Consider the following 16,548-nt stretch of genomic DNA (forward strand, 5'->3'; position numbering starts at 1 on the left):
TGCCTTTGGTTCACTAACGTGGAGGGCACATCGCACACGGTCGACAGTCCATATGCAATGTGGCATCACGTCACACACGGAGGCACTTCATAAAGGCAGCTGCGCGGCAATCAGCTGATTTTGGGGGAAAATCAGTCGGCTACGTACGCATCAACGGAACACTGTATCGAGACGCAATGAACGGTTGAAGGCCGGTGGGGGTACGCAACAATGGGGAAGGGGCCAGCTGGAACGAGGTACTGTACATTGAGAGGTAGTCGGCTTGGGGTTGGGGTACCGCACTCTGACTGAAATAGGGTATTGTGCATTGACAACTAACTGACTAGGTGGGGGTACCGCGCTACGACCGCAAGAGGGTCATGTGCATCTACAACCAACTGGCTGGGGTGGAGGTACCACGCTACGGCCACAACGGGGTCCTGTGCATTGACAGCCAACCGACTGGCGGTGGGGTACCACCCTACGGCCGCAATGGGACAACTAACCCCGGCTACCACGTTGCAGTCGCAACAAGGTCTTATTCATCGAGCGCCAACACTCTGGGTTGGGGGTACCATGCTATGGATGCAACAGGGTCATGTTTATCAAGCACCAATCAGCTGGGGTGGGGGAACGCTCTACGGCCGCAACGAGGACATGTGCATCGCAAGGCAACCGGCTAGGGTGGAGGTATCGCGTGCGACAATAACGGGGTAATGTACATCCAAAGGCAACCGGATGGGGTACGCGGGTAGCGTACACATTAAGAGTGCTCTTGCGGCCGGCGCAGCAACGCGCGGGGGATTCCTCGCAATGGAACCACAATAACCACACACTCGTGCATATACGAATGGGGCCTCCAACTACAACGCACGATGCTACCAAGGGGGCAGGATCTACTCGCGCATACGGCTTTGCACACCACTATCAAGTACGCGACATTGCTAGCTATAGCGAGCTAGATAGTCTCACATATGGCCTCCTATACTACCATGCACTTAGCAACAACTCACGCATACGGCTTCTCCAACTATCACGCACCACCCCAAGTATGCAGAGGCTATAGCAAGAGACTCAGAATTATTGATCGATCCGATTCTCTGTAAATGTGAAGTCTTGCGCATGCAACGTGGGCTGCTACCGCCCACTAGCATTGGTCAACCGATTGGGGGCCTACTGCTACCGCGCACGAGCATATCGATCGTTTGACCGGGGCCTAATGCGCACAAGTCATGATCAATCGGATTCAGTAATGCGGAAGCCCCACATAATAGTGTAAACTACCCTTCATCTTGCTCGCACTCAACCACACCCACCGTACACCGTGAGAGGCAACTCACTCGAGAAATCATCAAAAAATTCTCTCCCTCGCTTCTACCATGATTTTTTTACGTCATGGAAGGGACAAAGAACGTCATCCAGGTGCGCCGCCATCCTGCCCATGATGAAAATTCTATTTTTTTCTGTCACATTTTTTGTCCTAGAAGTAGGTGTCCAACACATCCATGACAATAAGATATGCTAATGATAATACACCTGATTCATCATCAGTGTAGCAACAAAGAAGAAGTGAAACATGTCACATTCCGTCTTCCAGGTATCCACTATATCAATATGTGTTGATGACTGATGCAGGTGAGCCCTTATGTTATAAGGAGGCAATGTCTGATAAGCACAAGAATGAATGGTCAGAAGCCATGCACTATGAGATGAAATCCCTATATGAGAATAACACATTTGAGTTGGTGAGTTTGCCAAAGGGCAAGAAAGCACTTAAGAACAGATGAGCGTGCAACGTGAAGAATGAAGAAAACACCTCACATCCAAGGTACAATGCCATATTGGTTGTAAAAGGGTTCAGGTAGAAAAAAGGTTTTGATCATGATGAGATATTCTCTGTACTAGTCAAAATATCTTCGATCCGAGTTGTGCTGGGCATGACTGCCACCATGGACTTGGAAATTGTATAACTTTATGTGAAGATATATATGGAGCATCCAAAGAGATTCATGATTGTAGGCAAGGAGCACTTAGTTTTCAAATTGAAGAAGAGCTTGAATGGCTTGAAGTAAGATCCTTGGCAGTGGTACAAGAAGTTTGAATCTTTTATGACTAGGTTTGGTTACCATAAAGCACAACCTGCTGATTGTGTCTTTATGAAGAGGTACGCCGAGGGTCATTTCATTATTCTCTTGTTATATGTTGATGACAAGTTAATTGGTGGAAATGGAACAAAGAGGATTGCACTCCTGAAGAAGGCACTGCATAAATCATTTTCATGAATGATTCAGGACCAGCTAAGCAAATAATCGATACGAAAATCTCCCGTGATAGATCAAAGAGGTTGCTTTGGCTCTCATAGGAAAGATACATTGAGAAGGTACTTGAAAGGTTCAATATGAAATATGCAGAATCCGTTATCTCTTAGCTTCAAGGCCATCACAAATTTAATTCTAAACAATGCCCTACAAGCAAAGAAGGAGCGAGAAGAATTGAGTAAAGTACCATACCAATCTTCTATTTGTAGTTTGATGTATGTCATGCTGTGCACTAGGCCTGATATTGCCTATGCAGTTGGAGTTGTTAGCCAGTTCATGACAAATTCAGGTAAAGCTCACCGATAAGCAGTGAAGTGGATACTCAGGTATCTCAAGGGAACTTATACTTCATGTTCATGCTTTGGAGGCGATGATCCTGTATCGCAAGGCTATACAGATTCTGATTATGCCGGTGACAAGGATCGTAGGAAGTTCACATCTGTATACCTGATGACTTATGCAAAGGGAGTAGGGTCATGGAAATCAAGATGGCAGAATGTGTTTCTACATCAACTATAGAAGTTGAGTACATAGTAGTGGTTGATGCCGACAAGGAAGTATTGTGGATGAAGAACTTCTTGCGGGAACTGGACATGAAGCAAGATAAGTCTGTTATGTTTCGTTCTGTTTTGTGACAGTCAAAGTGCTATACATCTTGCTGAATTCATGCTATCACTCTTGAACCAAGCACATTGATGTGAGGTATCATTCAATTCGAAATGTTGTGAGCTCCAAGTTGCCACAACATAAACATGTTCATATTGACAACCATACTTTAGATACGATGACCAAGATACTGTCAAATGAGAAGCTACAAGCATGTTGCAAGATAGCTGCATGGCGGTTCCCCCTCATGAGTCGGAGGGGGAGATTTGTTGGGATATGCTCCTCATATGGGCTATGAGGATAGACAATCTGTGGCCTTTTATGCAGCCGAAAGGTGTGCAAGAGTCCACCACCCATTAGGGTTATGACCTAGGGTATTCTAGACTTTGCGCATGAGGGAAGGGGATGTTTACCCTCCCATCCAGCACCACCAAGCATAATGACAAACCTGATTGCATACATTGGCGAAGGAAGAGAAAACCAAGAAAGAGAGGAATATTGTAAGAAGAACCTTGCCATCAAACATAGGGAGCTCCACCTGTAGGTTGCGATGATCTAATCCACCACATTGTCTCCTTCAAGCTACAGTTCCATCATCTTTGGTGAGATTGTTTCGATCCCTAGCTCTTGCAGCCTCAAACATTATTGTTGCTATCCAAGATGCAGAAATATTGATGCATGAGAGCCTCTAGTGCCACCTATAGAAGAATTTGTTATGTCTCATATTTGATAATAGTGAAGAAGATTTGGGTGGCTTCGGCCCATGGTTTTACCCCTTTTGTTAAAATCTAGTGTCATATGTGTTCATATTGTGCTGATGTTTAGAAAGTTTCTCCTTTTCATGATGTGTGAGGATCATGTGGTGTGCTGCAAAACCTATTTCTTCCACATATGTTGTCGCATATGTTTCCTTCCATGCTAAACAACGAACATTTGAATTAATACATGAAATGATGCTGAGATTATTTTTGTTTCCGCTTTTCGCTGCAGTTTTAGACCACAAGTGTGTGTTAATTCCCAACATGAGATGTATAGAATAGATGTTCTCTAGTCTTGCAGGCTATGTATTATTATTGTTATTATTGCCATCTACTTATATAGATCATGCACTTGCATTATCCAATTTCATATTGCTAATTAGGTAAGTTCACCTGTAATGAAGGTGATATCATGCCCTTTTATGTTGTGTATATTGTTTGGTGTTCAAGATAAAATCATGCTGTTTTTTTCTCATGTGAATGCGAAAGACCTGATACAATCATGCTAGGTTTTTCTCTCATGTGAATGCGAATGACCTGATGCAATCATGCTGTTTTTTTTCTCGTGTGAATGCGAAGGACCTGATGCATGTTTATGTGCTCACTGATCTCTTGTTCCTAACAATTATGAACATATAGCATTCCAGATTCCATTCAGATATCATATGCTTTGCCTATGCTACTATTTGTGGTTTCATGCCTCTCTGTCATGATTCTCCCAATCTGAAATAGGAAGAGAAACATTACCTTTATTTTGAGGAGAAACATTACTTTCTTTGACATGGTTTTCCTACACTTATCTTTAAGGCTACAACCTGGAGTCTCATGGAGGTGTGAAGATGATACCCAAGTAATCTTGGGCATTGCTTTGTTAGGGGTTCACTTGTGTACAACAGTGGAATGTTCTTTACCATATAATATATTGTTGTTTTTCTGCTCAACATCATCTGTACTATGTATGGCAGTAAATTGTAACCTGTTTTTTGGTTTGGATCTGAGTGCTGGGCCATGGCCCTAGATATGACACCACACCTCAAGACCACTCTTTGGAATTCCAGTATACTTGGAGAGAGAAGCGTTAGTTGAGGACCAACAAGTATGATGTGTTGTAGGATGTCCCCTTTATAGCTTTATGAAATACACTAACGCTCTTGGAAGGTTCTTCAGTATATTTATTTATTTGTTGCAATAAGAATGATTTGGTATATATTGTGTTACATTTCATATATTATGGTACAATAAGATCCATTAGTAAATGTTTACTACCTCCTATTTTTTGAGATGTTTCCTTTGTATTGAAGTAGTTTTTTGGTATAACTTTAGCCTATATTGGGTATCTTGCTTGCTTACATATGGATATGTTGTAAACTTTGTCTTATATTAGTGCCTGCTTTCTCATGTCCGCGTCCTCATACGCGCTCTTAGTATTGAACTAAATGTGAGGTGCTTACCTTTTGTAGTCTCATAAATGCACTGGACTCGATACTGCCTTATAATCTCATAATGATGTTGAACTCGATGATGTCTTCCTTCTATTGTAAGTGAATGTTTTTCTGGTCTTGTTTGAATACGTTGGCTAAACCGGGATTCCTATCCTATGATACTTGCTTTACCACACCAAATCAGGGTTCTTACTGACTTGGCATTATCTGCTTTAACACATAGTTGAGACCGGCACCCTCGCGCCAAGACTCGATCCCGATCTAGTAACAAGTGTAGCTAGCCGCCTAGTCATGCTGCCTGTTAGTGACTAACCTGCACCGCAAACTTTTAAGAAATAACTACGAAATCATATCCGAATCTTTTGGCAAAACAATTGAACACTTTTTTAAAATTTTGAACTTTTTTTGACAAACGCGAACAATTAGAGAAAATGTGAAAAATCGTGTTATTGAACAATTTTTGAAAACGTGAACAAAGTTTTGAAATACCATTCTTTTTTAATTTTTGAACACTTTCTTAAAAATGCGAACAAAATTAGAAATTCTGAACAGTTTTTTAAAAAGAGAACAATTTTCAGAAAAACACGAACAAAATATACAAATACTGAACATTAAAAAAAACTTAGACAAAATTCTGAAATTCTATAGAAGAAGGGTGCACAATTTTTTAAAGCGTGAACAAATTTCAATATTCCATTTTATTGTTGCAGTGAACAATTTTTTAAAAACATCAACAAGATATTGAAATTCTGAAGAAAAGAATAAAACCATGAAAAAATTATGAAATACTTGAACAAACTTTAAGAATGTAAAATAACTCCTAAATTCTATAAAAAAATGTGAACAGTTTTTGAAAAACGTGAACAGTTTTTGAAAAACATGAAGAAATTTTAAATTTGCAAAACATTTTTGGAAAATGTGAACATTTTATAACAAAGTGAACAAAATTTGAAAAACATTAATAAAATATTCAAATTCCAAAAAATATTAAAATGTGAACCAGATATTTGAATCCACACAGTTTTTTTAAAAAGTGAACAAAATTTTAAATTTTGAACAAAATATGAAAGTCCGAACGTTTTAAGAACTCTTTGAAATTGCGAAAAAATTGAACATCCTTGAAAATTTCAGACATTGTTTTGATTGTGCGAACATTATTCAGAAAGATGAACATTGTTTTGATTGTGTGAACATTTTTATAAAGACGAACATCGTTTTGAAAGCGCGAACATTTTTCGAAAAGACGAACATTTTTTTCAAATTGTGAACATTATCTTGAAAAACGTGAATTGTTTTTGAAATTGACGAACATTTTTGATAACTCGAACATTTTTTAAAAAGTGACATTTTTCAACTTTAGGAACATTTTTTTAAAATCTGGGATTTTTTTTGCCAATTTGTAAACGTACGAACATTTTTTTTAAAACCCCAAACATATTTTCAAATCGAGAAACAGTTTTGAATTCTGAACATTATTTAAATTAGCCAATTTTTGTAAAAGAAACAGAGCAAGGAAAGAAAAGAAATAAGAAAGAAACAGAAAAGATAAAAATGAAAATAAAAAAACAGAAAGGAAAAAACAAAAAAGAAAACCAGCCTCGAAAAACAACAGGAAAAAGAAAACCGGCTCGTGGAAGAAGGTTCCCAAAACCGGGAGAAAACCACCGACTGCAACCACTAAATGGGCCCCGGGCCACCGAGCTCTTCGCGTCGCTCGCCTAGGCTATTGGGAGGTTTCGAACCGGTGCCATTTAGACCAGTGTGCGGACAGCTCACCACATGTGCCACAACGCCTTAGTGGTAATATTTGTGCGCGTACATCTGAAGAACAAAACAGTAGCCGCGCTATTTAGAAAAACTTGATTTCTTTTCAGGCATAAACGTGAACAAAATTTCAATGTCCACAGATTCGGAAAACATCACTAATTAGAAAAATGTTCATGTACAAAAAAAAGTAGATGAATTCAAAAAAGTTCATCGAATTTGAAAAAAGTTAATCAAATTTGAAAAATAGTTCGTCAAATTTTGAAAAAGTTCACTGAATTTTAAATAAGTTCATCAACTTTTCAAAAAGTTTCAACAGATTTGAAAAAAAGTTCATACATTTAAAAAAAAGTTCAATGAAGTTCATAGGTTTTGAAAAAAGTTCATCTAATTTTAAAAAAAGTTCATCAAAGTTTAAAAGAGTTCATCAAATTTGAAAATAGTTTATCAATTTAGAAAAAAGGTTAAGGAATTTTATAAAGGACACATTAAAGAAAATAAAAAGAAAAAACAGAAAAGGATAAAGAAAAAAGAAGAAAAAAAAACGAACTGAAGAACAAGAGAAAAAGAGAACAATCCGTCAACTGCCGGGGAATAGCCTAGTGGTTGGAATGAAGCCTCCCCACAAAGTGGTTGTGGGTTTGAAACCTGGATCTCGCCCCTTTTTCATTTGAAAAACAAATTATACGGGTCGACCCAGCTCGGGGTGCTGCAGGCGCCCGTTTGAAAAATAACATTAACGGGCGCCTGCATCGCTAAATAGGATTCGTCGATAGGACCTCCTCAACTGGATTTCGTTCTTTTCTCGATTGGTAGTATAAGTATTGGGCTAAGATGTGAGGCCTAGCTATATGTTAGGAGCGGCTTGTGCGTCAAGTCGATTTTTTTGTACAACTGTCTGGTACTTTTTCTTACGCCCAGGCAATGGGCTGTGCTGCGTATGGCCCAACTCCCCCGTTGTCGCTCAACGAGAGGAGATTCCATGATTGATTTGTGTCGTAGTATGAGGGAAAGGCCTAATATGTGTCGATCTAAAAAAACGAGATCGATCTGCTATCTATCTGGATCCAAGAATAAAAGAGATCACGTCATTCGGTTTTGCTCAAATGGTTAGCAAATATTTCTGCACCAAATTCCTTATGTGTACATGCATGTCTAATTATATTTTATTTTTAATTATGTATATTTGCAATCTTATAACAGATATAATTTGCAACACATACCAGGCAACGTATATGATCTGTTGCAACTTATGTACTACAATACGGTCATGAGTTGCAACTCTGCAACACATTGAGCTACAATGCTTATCTCAATCAAATTTTGCAACATATAGTCAAAGCGTTGTACTCCCTCCGTTCGGAATTACTTGTCTCGGAAATGATTGTATCTAGAACTAAAATACGTCTAGATACAACCATTTTCACGACAAGTAATTCCGAACAAAGGGAGTAGAATTTATGTTGCTTCATAGGGGTATCCTCGTAGCGAATCTATTATTTAGGTATATACAATAATACAAAGCAGTAAATTGTATTAACCGTCGCTATGAAGATCTTAAGCATCTGCACACATCGAATTTGATTTATCCCAAGGAGATGAAACACAAATTCTCCAAAAGCATACCCCCTTGTTGTGAGATGTAGCTCCAAAACAGAAAATGCAGCGACCATGTGCTTCTCTATCTCCTGCGTAAACCTGGCCAGATCTCGGTGAAGATTATGCGAGTCCTGAGAAAACAATTTGGCAGTTATATATATCATTCACAAAATTTAGTTTGGTCCAAGCTTGCATAAGATTGAGCAGTAAAGGGGACACACATCGCACGCATCAATGTGGAGCAAAGTTAGCTGTCCTTCTCCCTCTGCCGATCTGTAGCCACATGTTGCCGATGCTCCAAAGACGAAAATAAATACGCACATTGTAGCGGCAGTACCATTGTTGACGTATAATGTGCTGCCTAGTCTATTCCATCAGATCGGTCTTTTGGTTGCATTGGCTAGAGCATGCACTTCTACATGGTATCGGAGCCAAGAGGTCTTGAGTTCAAGACCCGGCTGGCGCAGTTAAATTGCAGCCCACTTTCGGTCCACGTTGAGGCCTGAGGGAGCCACACGTGAGGGGGAGTGTCGACGTATAATGTGCTGCCTAGTCTCTTCCATCAGATCGGTCTTTTGGTTGCATTGGCTAGAGCATGCATTTCTACAACCATGAAACCTTCTCCACCAACGATTCCAAGACAGAGATGTCGATCCGCCAGGTGCTAAAGGACATGGTAAATTGCTTCAGCACGGGGGGCAACTATGTTGACAGCAATGACTTGTTGTGCCATGCTGCCCTTGTGGTGCACGACAAGCTCCTGCAGCGACAGCGAGTTCACCCTCAGGTATCAAGTGTTAGAAGGGAGAGAGAGATTTGGTCGAATAGTTCGATATATTGCTTGAGCCTCGTGGGCATATATATAGGAGTACAATGATCTACTTGGAGTACAAGGCAAGCCAGAATATTTCCTAGTCTAACCTATGTTTCCTAATACAATCATTTTACTCAACATCCCCCCGCAGTCACAACGGTAGCGACGCAGACGGTGAGACTGGAGAATAATCCGAAGGCAAGCGACGGACACCCCCCACAGTCGTAACGGTCGATGCATCGCGGAGTCGTGGCTGGAGTGAAAACTGACGAGGCTGCTCAAGTAGGTGGTAGCCCTTTGTGCCGTTTGTCGATGTAGCCGAGAGCGTGGGTGGTGAAGCCGTGGTCGAGGTAGCCGTGCGAAGAATGCCGTGGTCGATGTCGAGTCGGGATAGCCGGTGTCGAGGAATTCACCATGGAGCCGTGGACGCAAGGAGGCGCCGAGTTAGTCGTGGGCGCAGTGGTGTCGAAGTAGTGGTGCGCCAGGAAGTAGATGATGTTGACGACGCGTCGCGCCGGGGTTGCCAACCCTGGGGACACATCGTAGACGAAGGCACGCGTCGGTGTTGCCAGCACCGGGCATGCGTAGACGGACGAAGATGAAGTTGACGAAGCGCCGCGCCAGGCTTGCCAGGCCCAGAGACACGTCGTGGACGAAGGCACGCAGCGGTGTTGCCAGCACCGGGCATGCATAGACTGGGACCTGCACGAGCTGTACGCCATGTCGAAGAAGTCGGAGAGGCCAGCAGAGAAGGACTCGACGACGGTTGCGGCGCCAATCGGCACGGGGCCAATGTCGCCTGCGGTTATCGGAGTAGATGAAGCAGTCGGGGTAGATGACGGCGACGCTGGCGACGGGCTGGTGCTGGATGAAGACGAACGGGGTGGACGGGCGGCGGCGGCGGCTACAGGGGTAGCGGCGGCGGCGGCGGAAGAAGAGCGGCGGCGGCGGCTAGGTTATGAGCGCGGCAGCGATGCTCGAAGTAGGCGAAGAACCCTGACAGCGTGACGAAGACCGGCGCGGACGGTGGCGTTCCCGCGCCAAAGGAGGTGGTGCGGCGCATGCCACGGGAAGTCGACGCGCGGGAACGGTGGTGGACCGCGGGCCGCGGTGCTACGGCCCGAAGGGGCGACGCAACGGCGGCAGGCAGGTTGGGGCGACGACGGAAGACCTCGGGACGGTCGCAGGGACCGCGGGCCGCGGTGCTACAGCCCGAAGGGGCGGTGCAGCGGCGGAGCGCGGGGTGGTGCAACCAAGTGGACGGTCTCGAGACGGCGGCGTGGACCGCGTGCCACGGTCGCTACGGCCCGACGGGGCGACGCAGCGGCGGGGCAAGGGTCGGTGCAGCCAGGGGACGGCCTGGAGCGGATGGCCTCGGGGCGGCGGTAGACCGCGGGCCGCGACACTACGGTCCGAAGGGGCGACGCAGCAGTGACGCGGGTCGGTGCAGCTGGGAGAAGAACCACGGGGCGGCGGCGCTGCGGCCCGACAGGGTGACGCAGCGACAGCTTGTTGCTCGATCGGCAGAGGGGTGCACTGAACTCGGAGACGATCTTCACGGGACCTGTGGAGGCGCGCGTAACCGACATGCCAGGTCGGTCGCACGGCGTAGATGAGGCGGATCGCGGCGGCGAGCGGGTAATCAAGCCGATCGCGCGCGAGGTCGGGGACGCCGCTCAGTGGAGGCGTGGTGGCGGCGGTGTCCGAGATGAAGCCGGCGGCGGCGGGCGGCAGGGCGGCTATGATTGGCCACCGCATGGCGCAAGGCCGCCGGATCGGGGTGATGCAGGAGTCCCGGTCGGAGCAGGACGGTGACGGCCGGCGTAGATCGACGGGCGGGCCGTCGCGGGAACGGCGGCGGTGAAGGGCCGCCGCATTACGCGAGGCTGCCGGGTCGGGGCGACCGGCGGGCCGATGCACGGACGACGCGCGAGGCCGCCACGTCGGGGCGACCGACGGGCAGACGCGCGGACGATGCGTGAGGCCACCGGGTCGGTGAAGAAGCTGGCTAATCGCGCCGGTGTTGGGGTAGAGGCGCACGGGATCGACGACGGCGGTGGGAGACGCAAACCGGATCACATAGACCGGAAAACCAAAAAGTAGACGCTGATCAAAGCGACCAGCGAGAGAGAGAAAACCCGAATCAAAGGATCGGGAAAAAAGACTCTATAGGGCAGCCGACCAACACGGCCGGCGGACGAACCCTAGGTACGGGCGGCACGGCCCCCGGCGGCGGTTATGGAGGCCGACCGCCCCAGGCGGCGGCGGCTAGGGTTTAGGATCGACTTGCGATTGATACCATGTTAGAAGGGAGAGAGAGATTTGATCGAATAGTTCGATATATTGCTTGAGCCTCCTGGGCATATATATAGGAATACAATAATCTACTTGAATTACAAGGCAAGTCAGAATATTTTTTAGTCTAATCCATGTTTTCTAATACAATCACGTTACTCAACATCAAGTGCGCAAACGCGGAGCGTGCAGGGGAGCAAGGCATCAAGGTTGGCAGCACAATTCGACAGGGACAGCGTATCAAGTGCGGGAACCTCGAGACCGGCTGGCACCGGGCGGATGACGGAGGAAACGTCCAACACAATTGATGTGGCGCTGTGGAAGGTTAGGCAGGTCGAGGACGAGGCGACGGAACTCCAGGGGGAGGACGAAGACGAGCTTCTCCGGCTCGAGCCGTGCAGTGGCGCGGAGTAGCGAGTTGGCACGGGGGCTGTCTCTCCGGTAGACGTTGGGGATGCGCACGTGCGGCTGCGAGTAGACGCCGATTTGGAGGAGGGAAACCGCGGGGGTGGGTAGGGCACGCCGCTGAAGATTATCTGGCGGAGGCGGGCCCAGAGGAGCTTCGCAAATATAGCTAACATCTACTACGAAGGAGCCAACGTTTATTTGGTTAGCTAACCTCTGCATAAGTAAGCTTAAGGCACATTTTTAAGTGATTACTTGATGGGACAAATGTTGTCTCATCTTTTAGTACCAGCTGGTGGTGTGACACCAAACTACTTTGAATTGAATTTATGATTTTGACTAATCAAATAAAAGAAACAACTCTATCTTATTATCATATTTTACTCTCTAATTCAATGTTTACTTGATAGTCACGTTGACAGTTTCGGTCTTTCACCATAATTAAGTGCTGAAATATCATATCATCACCTATATATCTTGTACTAGACATTCATTTTCACCATATTCCCCATAAAGAAATGATCATAAAAGACACTGTTTAAACAGACTATTCACATCCTTAGATTAAACTGACTACTCACATCCTTAGATTATATTCCCCATAAAGAAACCAGCTTCTGAAAGTGACCAATGATTATTGACTTGCTGACTTGATGCTTAGTACAACCATAACACATCGTTAGATATATCTTGAAGCCGCGCATGCTCTTGGGACTTAAAAACAGACTCTTAGGACTTGTCAGTATAGCTTTCCAAGAAACAATAAAGAAGTGTTCTGTTTTGACATCCACATGATCTGCTAAAGATGCACAAAAGATGCAGCTAGGGGTTGTACTTCGATCCAGGTCAAGAACAAAACCAAAACCAGTTCCCTAACATAATCTTTGTGCAGACCATCAAAGCCATTGATAATATCATAAAAGTAGCTAGCATTATATCTGCTCTTTGTGATGGGGTATTTATGTTACTTACTTGCCTTCCCTCTGTAAGGTCACACGAAACCTTCTGCGTACATGAAAATAAGGACGAATATACAAAAAAAAATGGAGAAGGTACAGAAAATAGCGTGACAAAGAAACAAAAGTACAATATTGAAATGCTTGAGTAATCGAATGGAAGAAAGAAAAACAAAATAAGCATAAGAAGAGCATTACACCTTCCCCCGAGCATTTTGCGCATTGTGATGAACATGTTTCCTTTTGATGCTCCTTTGGACCTAAGTGAGAAGAACATGATATGTAGCATAAACTCAGTGGAAATGAGCTATAAAAAGAAGAATGAAACACCATTTCATGACATACAATCATTTATAGGTCATTTAGGAAAGGGATCTTGTTATCCTATTCAGATACACACTACATGGGGTAAAAAAGTCTATGAGGAAAGAATACAAGGGATTACAAGGATTGTAAGATCAAATGCTGATATATTGAATGATACGTCGATGTTGCTATTGAACTGATGTTTCTTTTGCATATGACCAATGTTTTTTAGAGAATGATTACCATCTTCATGACTACGTAATGTGTTGCTACGAGAATGTTCCTATCCATTTGTACCCTTGTATCCAAACATTGAGAAGAACAAAAGGAGAAACATGAACTCATAGTGCATGTGTGAGTGAAAAGGCCATATGACGACAAAACAAATGACAGTCTTCACAGTGTGCTACGATGACTAAGTTTCAAACAACACGGTGTACATCTTACTTCAGACTCATAATCTTCCCCCAATTCAACAGGGAAAAATAAGACCAGTACGAGCTACTCTAGGCTCTAAATTGTCCCCTATCACTACAGGAAAAACAAATGAAGCCGTGTATGTATCATACACGGCAAATGCCATTTTCACCACGGCAAACTGTAAGCCAAGTGTAAAACAGAATATGAAGTTCATCAATCATATACACAATCACGAACAGAACAAACTGAAGTACAAGAAAACCTGATCAAACCATGACAAGATCATGCAAATGTACATCTTAACAGAAAATAGAAAGAAAGAAAAAGATCTCTGTAGTGAGGTATGGGATTCCTGTGCCTGATCAAAACAAAATGATCAGTTAGCTTAGTCCCCATATGACATCCAAGCCGTGTGATCCATGGTGCCAACATCGGAATATGCTCTCAATCAGTCGCCTATATACACAACGACGACTGAATAGTCTAAGTCCACAAAGAACCGAACAAACTGAAGTACAGGAAAACCTCATCAAACCATGACAAGATCATGCAAATGTACATCTTAACAGAAAATAGAAAGAAAGAAAAAGATCTTTGTAGTGAGCTATGGGATTCCCGTGCCTGATCAAAACAAAATGATCAGTTAGCTTAGTCCCCATATGACATCCAAGCCGTGTGATCCATGGTGCCAACATCGGAGTATGCTATCAATCAGTCGCCTATATACACAACGACGACTAAACAGTCTAAGTCCACAAAAAACCGGATCAACAAACTCAAATTCACATCTTACACCGAAAAAAAGGAACAAACTAATCCCTTTCTCGCTTCATGTATCCATATATCTTTCTTGAACTGTGTATTTCCATTATGAATATAATGGAAAGGGGCAAATCCGGGTTTGAAAGAAAGAAGGAACCAAATGATCACTATGAGGATTTTGGACATACGAGCATGTGCCTCATCAAAACATGCGGTTCAAATAAAAGAAATAATGTGTGGGATCGATGAGACTAACCGGTCAGATGGATTTTTTCGATAAAGGACTTTCATTGAATAGATACATCGAGGAGATACAATCGTATTGAAAGAAAACCCGGCCTCTGCATAGCTAGATGCACACAGCCAAAAAGTCCAGAGCACCCTAAAAATAAGATAATTCGATACAATGCCAAGCAATAAAATGTGTCCAGCCTAAGAAACGGTAGATCCTATCCATAAATCACACCGCCATCCATGTGGGTAGAAAACCTCCCTGGCCGTACGCTCCAGCCGTGTAGACGCCATCATAAAAAGGTCCTTGTCCTCCGGCTTCTGCAGGATAGACCACGTACGGAGCCATCGTGTACAAGCATGGATAACCTGCATAGGAGATGAGACACATTTATTGTTAAAACCACATCATTCCTGGTAAGCCACATTGCCCAGCATAAGGCTGCCGCTCCCAGAAGAATATGTGCAAAAAATTGTTTATCAATACCCTGCAACCAGTTGCCGAACATATTCCGTGCACTACGTGGTGGGTATAAATTCGAAGCTACTTGGACCATGGCCCAAACTGCCCGAGCAAACTTGCACTCAAAAGTAAGTGTTTGATAGTCTCGTCATGCTGGCAAAAGACACATGTCTTGGACCCGTGCCAGTTTCGTCGTGTCAGGTTATCTCTAGTTAGGATGACTCCTTTGTTTAGAAACCAAAGGAATATCTTCACTCTTAGAGGGATTTTTAGCTTCCACAATTTTCTATTATCAACTGGAACATCACAATGGACCATTGCATCATAGATGGATTTGACCGAAAATCTGCCATTCTGATGCAAATTCCATCGAAAAGTGTCCGACTCATCTGACAGTTGAATGTCCTCCAGGCGAGTGAGTAATTCATTCCATGCTATCAGACAAGTGCCCAACAGATCTCTACGAAAAGAAATATCAAGGTTTTCTTGTCCTAAGACTTGTTTGATCATGACAAATTTATGTCTAACAATCCGCTACAAGCTCGGATATTGCACCATTAGTGATATGTTCCCTAGCCAGGTATCTTTCCAGAAACGAACCTGAGAGCCGTCCCTAACCGAGAAGGTCCCAAATTGAATGAAGAATTCCTTGGCCTCATGACACCACTCCAAAATGTGAATCCCCAGGTTTCCAATGTAGTTGAGAAATGACATTGGATCCCACATACTTGTTGCACATGATTTCCTGCCATACTCCATTCTCAGTGAGTAGTTTATAAACCCACTTGCTGAGAAGAGAGATATTTTTAATCTCAAGGTCTTGGATTCCCAGCCCCCCCTAACTTTTAGGTCTGCATAATACGCTCCATCTAGCAAGTTGATATTTCTTGGTTTCGTTATCACACTGCCAAAAAATCTAGATGTAAAGTATTCTAGCCGCTGTAGAACCCCTTTCGGCAGGTGGAAGTACGACAACATATATAAAACCATGTTGCTTAGAACGGAATTGATCAAGATCAGCCGCGCCCCCATAAGACAAGAGTTTGGCCTTCCAACTGGCTAATCATTTCTCAAGTCTCTCTTCCACATGCCTCCACTCAGCGATAGTTAACCGCTGATAGTGTATGGGAATACCCAGATACTGAATCGGAAACTGCCCAAGCTGGCATCCAAAAATCTCGGCATATTCGGGTGCTGATTCTGTAGCATTGCCAAAGCAAAAAGTTCACTTTTATGAAAATTAATTTTGAGGCCTGAAAGTTCCTCAAAAGCACATAAGAGCAGCTTGAGATTTCTTGCCTTATCTAAATCATGATCTAAGAATAGTATCGTGTCATTCACATATTGTAGAATGGATAGACCATCTTCTACCAAGTCTGGAATGACTCCACTAATTTGACCATCCAGCTTAGCCCGCTCAACAAGGGTAC

The sequence above is a fragment of the Triticum aestivum genome, chromosome 7B, assembly GCF_018294505.1.
Source record: "Triticum aestivum cultivar Chinese Spring chromosome 7B, IWGSC CS RefSeq v2.1, whole genome shotgun sequence".
Taxonomy (NCBI): domain Eukaryota; kingdom Viridiplantae; phylum Streptophyta; class Magnoliopsida; order Poales; family Poaceae; genus Triticum; species Triticum aestivum.